This window comes from Piliocolobus tephrosceles, chromosome 9 (assembly GCF_002776525.5).
Source record: "Piliocolobus tephrosceles isolate RC106 chromosome 9, ASM277652v3, whole genome shotgun sequence".
NCBI classification, from domain to species: Eukaryota; Metazoa; Chordata; class Mammalia; order Primates; family Cercopithecidae; genus Piliocolobus; species Piliocolobus tephrosceles.
This window is the reverse complement of record NC_045442.1, coordinates 86849-96451: the sequence shown is the minus strand read 5'-3', so window position 1 is coordinate 96451 and position 9603 is coordinate 86849. Positions and strand designations below refer to the sequence as shown.

Below are 9603 nucleotides of genomic sequence, written 5' to 3'. Positions count from 1 at the left end.
AGACGGAGTCTCGCTCTGTGGCCCGGGCTGGAGTGCAGTGGCCGGATCTCAGCTCACTGCAAGCTCTGCCTCCCGAGTTTACACCATTCTCCTGCCTCAGCCTCCTGAGTAGCTGGGACTACAGGCGCCCGCCACCTCGCCCGGCTAGTTTTTTGTATTTTTTAGTAGAGACGGGGTTTCACAGTGTTAGCCAGGATGGTCTCGGTCTCCTGACCTCGTGATCCGCCCGTCTCGGCCTCCCAAAGTGCTGGGATTACAGGCTTGAGCCACCGCGCCCGGCCTACAGAGCTCTTTATTAAGGCTGTTAGCCCTTAGGACAGTTGCCCCAAACATTCTTCTCAGTTTGCTTACCTTTTAATTATTTTTGTGGTTTTGTGGTGGTATTTTTTGTTTGTTTTACAGACAATGTCTTGTTCTGTGCAGTGACCCAGTCATAGCTCACTGCAGCCTTGAGCTCCTGGGCTCAAGCCATCCTCCAACCTCGGCTTTCTGAGTAGCTGGGACTAAAGGCACTTTCAACCAGGCCCGACTAATTTTTTTATTTTTTTGTAGTGATGGGCTAGTCTTGAATTCCTGGCATCAAGCAATTCTCCCACCTTGGCCTCTCAAAGCACTGGGAATATTCTATGTGTAAGCCATGATGCTCGCCCTGTTATTAATGATTGCTTTTTTTGTCTTGTTTTGTTTTGAGACAGGGTCTCACTTTGTTGCTCAGGTCGGAGTGCCGCTATGTGATCTCGGCTCACTGCAACCTCCACCTCCCAGGTTCAAGCAATTCTTGTGCCTCAACCTCCCAAATTGCTGGGATACGCCAGGCGCAGTGGCTCACACTTGTAATCCCAGCACTTTGGGAGACCAAGGTGGGTGGATCACTTGATGTCAGAAGTTTGAGATAGCTTGACCAACATAGTGAAACCCTGTTTCTACTAAAAATACAAAAATTAGCCAGATGTGGTGGCGGGCACCCGTAATCCCAGCTACTTGGGAGGCTGAAGCAGGAGAATCACTTGAACCCAGGAGGTAGAGGTTGCAGTAAGCAGAGATCCTGCCACTGTACTGCAGCCTAGGCAACAGAGGGAGACTCCATCTCAAAAAAAAGAAAAGAAAAGAAAAGAAAAAATACCAAATAGCTGGGATTACAGGCATGCACCATCACACCCAGCTAATTTTTGTGTTTTTAGTAGAGATGGAGTTTCATCATGTTGGCCAGGCTGGTCTGGAACTCTGGATCTGAAGTGATCCACCCACCTCAGCCTCCCAAAGTGCTGGGATTACCGGTGTGAGCCACTGCACCCGCCTATGATTGCTTTTTAATATTTAGACGTATAGAAGTTTAAATTTCTTGATGTCAAAGCCATGGATATGTTCCTTTGAGGTTTGTCTTTAAGTTTAGAAAGTCCTTTCCCTCCAGAGATTAAGCACATATTTGTTATCTTTGGTATCATTTGTAAGACACATGTTGTACAGTTTAGCCTCAATAAGATAGGAATATGTTTTATTTATTTTTTCTGCTTTTTTTTTTTGAGATGGAGTCTTGCTCTGTCACCCAGGCTGGAGTGTAATGGCATGATCTCAGCTCACTGCAACCTCCACCTCCCGGATTCAAGTGATTCTCCTACCTCAAACTCCAGAGTAGCTTGGATTACAGGCGCTTGCCACCACGCCCAGCTAATTTTTGTGTTTTTAGTAGAGATGGGGTTTCGCCATGGTGACCTCAGGTGATCCACCTGCCTCAGCCTCCCAAATTGCTGGGATTACAAGCATGAGCCCCCGCGCCTGGCCAGGTATGTTTTAAAACCAATGATATTGGCCAGGCGCGGGGGCTCACGCCTGTAATCCCGGCACTTTGGGAGGCCAAGACGGGCAGATCACAAGGTCAGGAGCTGGAGACCATCCTGGCTAACATGGTGAAACCTCATTTCTACTAAAAATACAAAAAAATTAGCCGTGTGCGGTGGCGGGCACCTGTAGTCGCAGCTACTCAGGAGGCTGAGGCAGGAGAATAATGTGAACCCAGGAGGTGGAGCTTGCAGTGAGCGGAGATCGCGCCACTGCACTCCAGCCTTGGCGACAGAGCAAGACTCCGTCTCAAACAAACAACAACAAAAAAACAAAAAAACAATGATATCAGATGGGCGTCATGGGTCACCCTGTAATCCTAGCTCTTTGGGAGAGCATGGTGGGCTGATCACCTGAGGTCAAGAGTACCAGACGCACCTGGCCAACATGGTGAAACCTTGTCTCTACTAAATTATCACTTCTCATCCTTTTGGCAAAGATCAAGTGTAGTAAAAAAGAGAAATTAACCGGGTGTGGTGGCCCACGCCTGTAATCCCAGCTACACAGGACTCTGAAGTGGGAGGATGGCTTGAACCCCAGAGGCAGAGGTTGCAGTGAGCCAAGATCACACCACTGCACTCCAGCCTAGGTGACAGAGCGAGACTCTGCCTCAAAGAAAAGAAAAGAAATGCAATCATAAATAACACGACTGGGCATGGTGGCTCACATGTGTAATGCTAGCACTTTGGGGGCCCGAGGCAGGCAGATTGCTTGAGTTGAGGAGTTTGAAGCAAGCCTGGGCAACATGGCCAAAATCCAACTCTACAAAAAATACAAAAATTAGCCAGGCACAGTAACAAAGTGAGACCCTGTTTCAAAATAATAATAATAATAATAATAATAATACTATGTCGCCCAGGCTGGAGTGCAGTGGCATGATCTCGGCTCAGTGCAGCCTCCCCCACCCAGACTCAGGTGATCCTCCTGCCTCAGCCTCCCAACAAGTAGCTGGGACTATAGGCACATGCCATCACACCAGGCTAATCTTCGTATTTTTAGTAGAGACAGGTTGGCCAGGCTGGTCTGGAACTCCTGAACTCAGGTGATCTGACTGCCCTGGCCTCCCAAAGTGCTGGGATTACAGGCATAGAGCCACCATGCCAGGCCAGAATTTGTTCATAGTAGTACAGAAAATAATGGTGAGACTTAAAATTGATGATATTTTAAGATTTCATGGAAACTGTTATACTCCAATTCTTTTGTGTGATGACATGTTACAGCCATTGAAATGATATTTTCATGGATTTCTTTATAATGTGAAGTAGGCTGGGTGCAGTGTCTTACACCTGTAATCCCAGCACTTCAGGAGGCCGAGGTAGGTGGATCAGCTGCTGTCAGGAGTTCAAAACCAGCCGACCAACATAGTGAAACCCCCTCTCTACTAAAAATACAAAAATCAGTCAGGCGTGCTGGCGGGTACCTGTAAACCCAGCTACTTGGGAGGCTGAGGCAAGAGAATCACTTGAACCTGGGAGGTGGAGGTTGCAGTGAGCCAAGATTGTGCTGCTGCACTCCAGCCTGGGCAGCAGAGCGAGACTCCATCTCAAAAAAAAAAAAAAAAAAAAAAAAGACCTGGCCAACATGGTGAAACCCTGTGTCTACTAAAATACAAAAATTGGCCAGGCGTGGTGGTGGATGCCTGTAATCCCAGCTACTCAGGAGGCTGAGGCAGTAGAATCGCTGGAACCTGGGAGGCAGAGGTTGCAGTGAGCCAACATGCCATTGCACTCCAACCTGGGTGACAGAGCCAGACTCCATCTCAAAAATAAATAAATAAATAAAATGCTTACTGGTATTTCAGTTAATTCCCAAAACAACGCAATGGGAGATGAGTACTATTATTTACCCCACTTTACGAATTTTACAGAGAGAGGTTAGTGTAATTAATTTGCTCCAGATAGGTTCACAGCTGCTAAACACTGCCATGATTGACCCCCTAGTCGGCTAGGATCCCCAAACCACCGCTCACCAAACAGCCCTCAAGAAACAGAACTCTGGGCCAGGTGTGGTGGCTCATGCCTGTAATTCCAGCACTTTGGGAGGCCGAGGCAGGTGGATCACCTGGGGTCAGGAGTTCACAACCAGCTTGAGCAACATAGAGAAACCCTGCCTCTACTAAAAATACAAAACATTAGCTGGGCGTGGTGGTGGGCTGAGGCAGGAGGCTGAGGCATGAACCTGGGAGGCGGAGCTTGCAGTGAGCCCAGATTGTGCCACTGCACTCCAGCCTGGGCGACAGAGCAAGACTCCATCTCAAGAAAAAAAAAAAAAAAAAAGCCAGGGGCGGTAGCTATGCCTGCAATCCCAGCACTTTGGGAGGCCAAGGTGGGTGGATCACCTGACGTCAAGAGTTGGAGACCAGCTTGGCCAACATGGTGAAATCCCGTCTCTACTAAAAAAATACAAAAAATAGCTGGGCTTGGTGGTACGTGCCTGTAATCCCAGCTAATTGGAGGCTGAGGCAGGAGAATCACTTGAACCTGGGAAGCCGAGGTTGCAGTAAGCCCAGATCACGCATCTGCACTCGAGCCTGGGTGACAGAACGAGACAAAAGATTTCTGAAGCCCCCACACAACTCACACCCAACTCCTCCCCCAGTGTTTCCATCTCAGTCAAAGTAGCATCCTTCCCCCTCTTCCCCACCCCCCTGCAATTTACCCAGTTCCCTGGCCCCAGTTTCTCTAAGCGTCCACCTGAGCATGACCAGCTGGCTTTATCTTCAAAATATATCCCGAACCTGTGCAGTATTACCACCCTAGTCCAAGCAACCTGCAACCATACCTATCTGGATTCTTGTAACTGCTTCCTACCTGGCATCTCTGCTTCTACTCTTGCCCCTGCTCTCCCCCATAATGTTTACATGGATTTTTTAAAATAGGTAAATCAGACCATGCCACTTCCCTTCCCAGAGCCCTGTGGTGGTTTCTCATCATTAGAATAAAGAGCTCTCCTGATCCAGGCCTTGCTTAGCTTTCTGACTTCCTTGTTTTATTTTATTTTTATTTATTTATTTGTTTTTTTGAGACAGAGTCTAGCTCTGTCATCACCCAGGTTGGAGTGCAATGGCGCAATATTGGCTCACTGCAAGCTCTGCCTCCCAGGTTCACGCCATTCTCCTGCTTCAGCCTCCAGAGTAGCTGGGACTACAGGCGCCTGCCACCACACCCAGCTAATTTTTTTGTATTTTTAGTAGAGACCGGGATTCACCGGGTTAGCCAGGATGGTCTCGATCTCCTGACCTCGTGATCCTCCTGCCTTGGCTTCCCAAAGTGCTGGGATTACAGGCGTGAGCTCCTGCACCTGGCCCTGACTTCCTTTTCTAATGCTGGCGACAGTTAGAGGTGAGCACCCTGTGAAGACATGGGCCCTCTATTAGGTGGAGGGGAGGGGAGGACAGGGAGGCAGGGAGGGAGGGAAGAAAGGGAGAAAACACCAACAACTCAAAGAAGAATCACCATATAAACAACCTGTGCCCGTCAGGAACGTGCATCTTGCCTGCTATTATCTAATAGTTGAGACATGAAGTGGACTGACAAATTTGTGGGTTCTTGTTATGAGGAACTGACCTAGGTTGATATTCATTCTGCCAGAGCCATTGGAATTTGTAGCCTCTGAAAAGAGTTGTGCTATTTGGCAAAACCTGAATTGGGCATCACTTATCTTCATGTGCTTAGCCAAAGCCCTAGAAAAACTTTTTTGAAGCCAGGCACGGGAGGCTCACACCTGTAATCCCAGCACCCTGGGAGGGTGAGGCGGGTGGATCACGAGGTCAGGAGTTCGAGACCAGCCTGGCCAAGATGGTGAAACCCTGTCTCCACTAAAAATAAAAAAAATTAGCCAGGCGTGGTGGTAGGCGCCTATAATTCCAGCTACTCGGGAGGCTGAGGTAGAAAATTGCTTGAACCTGGGAGGCAGAAGTTACAATGAGCAGGTCGAGGAGACCCTAGAGCAATAATCCCTGGAAATAACAGGAATTTCAGGGACAAATCCAGATCCTCAAAAACTGTGAAATTGAGGGAGGCTGAGCAGATCTCCAAGGAACCAGGTACCATCTGTGTGCCAGGGTGAGAGGATGGAACACAGACCAGGTCTGTCTCTGATAGGTTGAGAAGGTGGAGTGGGAAGGAGGGATGTAGAAGGCCAGGAGGGTGAAGGGAACTGCAGGGGTGGGTGGTGGTGGGTGGGGCTGGACCTCAGTCTCCTCCTCCCACTGCCCACCCCACCCTTAGGAGCCCTTTGTGAGGGGGAGGCCCCAGCTCTGTGATGTGGGCCTGGGCCCCAATAAATATTCCCGAGGGGACGCCCAGGGCTCAGTAGACTGAGGGCAGCAGTGCAGTTGACATGGATATTCTCTTTCTTCTGAACAGTGTTCTTGACACACAGCTGTGCTGGAGCCCCATTCCGGAGATCATCCATTTCAGCCTCTTCACTGCCTTTAGCCTGATGTTCCTGATCATCTTACGCCCCTACTTTACCCCCAGGGAGCCATCCTCAGGGCCTCCCAGAGAGGAGAACAGCAAGAATGTAAGGAGCCCTCAGCCCACACCCAGCAGAGAATGATTCTGTTTTTCCTGCTCTCTTTTCCACTTTTCCAAATCAACCAGAGGCGCTCCTGTGATAGGATATCTCATCATCCCTCTAGGGACGGCAGGGCAGGCAGGGGTTGGAGTGGGCATAGGATTTCCATCCCCAGCTCCCAGACCATCTGTGGGGGTGCACGGGAGGCATCACAGCAAAAACAAACCCCGGGACTCAGCGGCGAGGACCCGGTCATGAGAGGGGTGAGGTTGTTGTGGGAGGACAAGCCCTGAGCCCGGGCTCATTAGCCGCCTTCCCAGGCAGGTGCCTCGGGTCCCAGCCTCTGTGTGCGGTGCTCTGGGGCTGTGCTGAGCCCCTGAGAGCCCCCACCTGAGACTGGAGTCGCCTCTGGCCTCCTCGGAAGCAGAATCCTCCCTGCCAGCTCGGAGACACCTGCAGACCCAAGTGTGTGTGTTTTATAAGCAGCGAAACAGGGACTAAGGATGCCCAGGGCAGGCCTCGCATAGAAAACCCCTCCATGCTTTTCAAAGAAGGAAACCAGAAAAGGTTATTATGCACTTTAGAAATGAGTGAAAGGAAAGAGAAGCACGCAGAGCTCCGTGAGCTGAGTGGAGAAAGTGTGTCATTCATGAGCACTGTGGGTCTGCAGCTGTGGAGACAGGAGACTGAGACCTGGCCTGTGCCCTCACTCTTTCTTGTCTCTCAGGACCAAGCTGAAGTGGGGGAATGGATAAGGATCAGAAATAGGTGTATCACTTCGAAAGGTAAGGCTCTGAGGGTCCCCGAAGCCCCAGAGATCACAGCTTCACCTGTTCCTAGGAACAAGCACCACGTCTCCTAGGAAGTCATTTGCAGAGGCCTGATGGGGAAGCTCCTGCTAGGGCAATTGGAACCCAGGATCCATCTCTGATTCCCTGCTAGGATGAAGTCATAGGGTCCAGGGAGTGGGTGTTGTCCAGGAGGGGACTATGTGGGGGAGGGGACCAGTGACTGCGTGGACCTGCAGGAGGGGCTCCAGGTCCATGTGGGCAGCTGTTTAACACGGCTGAGTCCTCTTTGAGACTCAGGAAGTACTTTGTAAATGACAAAGTGCTGCCTCCCGGGCACCTGGCTATCACTCCTGGGGCCATGTGGCCTTGGACAGGGATGCTGGGGCTCCAGAGTCTAATCCCCAATCCTGGGGTCTCTCCTAAGGGTACATGGACTCAGCCTCCTATAAATTCCAGTTCCCTCCCTCACCACCATAACCCATCTCCTGCTTTCCAGATTACAGAATTCTCTTGAAAGAAGTGGAGAACCTTGAGGTCTACGCTTTCCTGCTGAAAAAGTGAGTCTCTTTCCCCTTCTCTCCCATGTCCTTCTTCCTACCAGGGCCTAGGATGCCGCCCCAGGGCCTGGGGCTGATCTGGGAGGGGAGATCACAGCCATGATGTCACTAAAGCCCTGGGGCAGGCGTAGGCAGAGCTTTGTGAAATCAGCATGGGGGGCCCTGGAGGGGCCTGGACCACAGGTGTCCAGTGCTCCCAGCTGCAGTTTGTGCTCCTGTCTCCTGCAGGTGCCTGAAGGAGCTCCCTAGAGAGGGCAGATCCCATCACCTTCCATGCCAAGACCACCTGGGGCCAGTGTACAAACAAGCACCTGCTAGGAACCACCGTCCACGTGGGGGGAGTGGGAAGGCTTCTCCCACCAGCTTCCATGTGTCCCCAAGGGCTCCCCCGGGTCCTCTGGCCTCCATGCCATCAGTCCCGAAGACCTCCGTAGGATCCTTTGAGTCTCTGTCATCCCTGAGCTCCTCCAAGCCACCAGAGCCTTTGCGTCCCCTGAAGCAGCCTTCACACCGGCCATCTGCCAGCACCCTGTCACCAAACCCGACCACCTCCGTAGAATCCTTGGGGTCTCTGTCATCCCTCAGCTCCTCCCAGCGACCACAGGCCTTGCGTCCCCTGGAGTGTCCTTCATACAAGCCACGTGGGCGTTCCCCTCCCCGACGACGGAATCCTGGCTGGGTGTCCTGGACTGACTCCATGCAGGCTGATTCCAAAACTGATGTGACAATATGCCCAATGTGCAACGCCCCTGAGTGCTCCTGTCCACATAGTTGGTGGGTACCTTCTAGCCCTCGAGTGATCCAAGGCATTGGTCGCTGCAGTGATCCTAACCTGGGCCTCTCCGGGAGGCAGGAGGTTGCTAGAGCCTGGTGCCTCTGCACCTCCACACAGTACCCATTCGAGCACCCTAATCTTCCCACCCACCCACTAAATGCTTCCTTCTAGGGAGACCCCACATGCAGGCAGCTGGAGGCAGGGGTCCCACTTTCCTCAGCTTGGACGTGCCAATGCTGCTGGACGCACAAGACACCAAAATCCATGGACACAGCACATTCAACATCCACGAACAATTAGGAATCTCTTGAGGACAACTTGGAGGCACATCCCCTCATCCGGGCACCCCACAGATGCTGGAAACGCGTGTTCTAATGGATTGGGAGAGGCGGAGATGGAGCCCGTAAATCTCCTTGGGAGGCTTGGCCCCCACAGAGACCTTTTCCACAGTGCTGCACAGAGACCTCCCACTGCAAAGATCTCCCACAGAGACCTCATGTCTATTCTTCCTAGAGGATCTGAACTCACTTAGAAAACTGCCAGCACAGGAGGGATGACATCAGCTGTGCCCCCTACCGGACAACCCAGAAACTTTGGGTCACTGTCAACGTTGCAAGGAAGATGCTCAGAAATTGTTGCTCTTTTGCACTGCCATTCTCTCCTAACAGAACTGCAGATTCCATGTGTAGACCTGCAAACTTCTGTTCTCTACAGTTCCCTGACCCACAGTTTAGAGAATCATAATTTTTTTTTTTTAATGGAATCTCACTCTGTTGCTCAGGCTGGAGCGCAGTGGCACCATCTTGGCTCACTTCCGCCTCCCAGATTCAAGTCATTCTCCTGCCTCAGCTTCCCAAGTAGCTGTGATTACAGACACGTGCCACCACACCCAGCTAATTTTTATAATTTTAGTTGAGAGAGGGTTTCACCATGTTGGCCAGGCTTGTCTTGAACTCCTGACCTTAAGGAGGCCTCAGCCTCTCAAAAGTGCCGGGATTATAGGCCTGAGCCACCGCACCCAGCTGAATCATAAATTTTAAACCTGAATAAAATGCTGCCAACCTCCAATGAGAGTCAAATATCTCCTTTGTCCAATTTTAGTTATTGTCTAGTCAAATGCTAT

General features: G+C 51.0%; 1 pseudogene; it reads left to right on the top strand.

The window, feature by feature from the left end:
* The first annotated feature begins 6102 nt into the window (after positions 1-6102).
* LOC116418932 lies at positions 6103-8791 on the top strand (annotated as a pseudogene).
* The last annotated feature ends 812 nt before the right edge of the window (positions 8792-9603 follow it).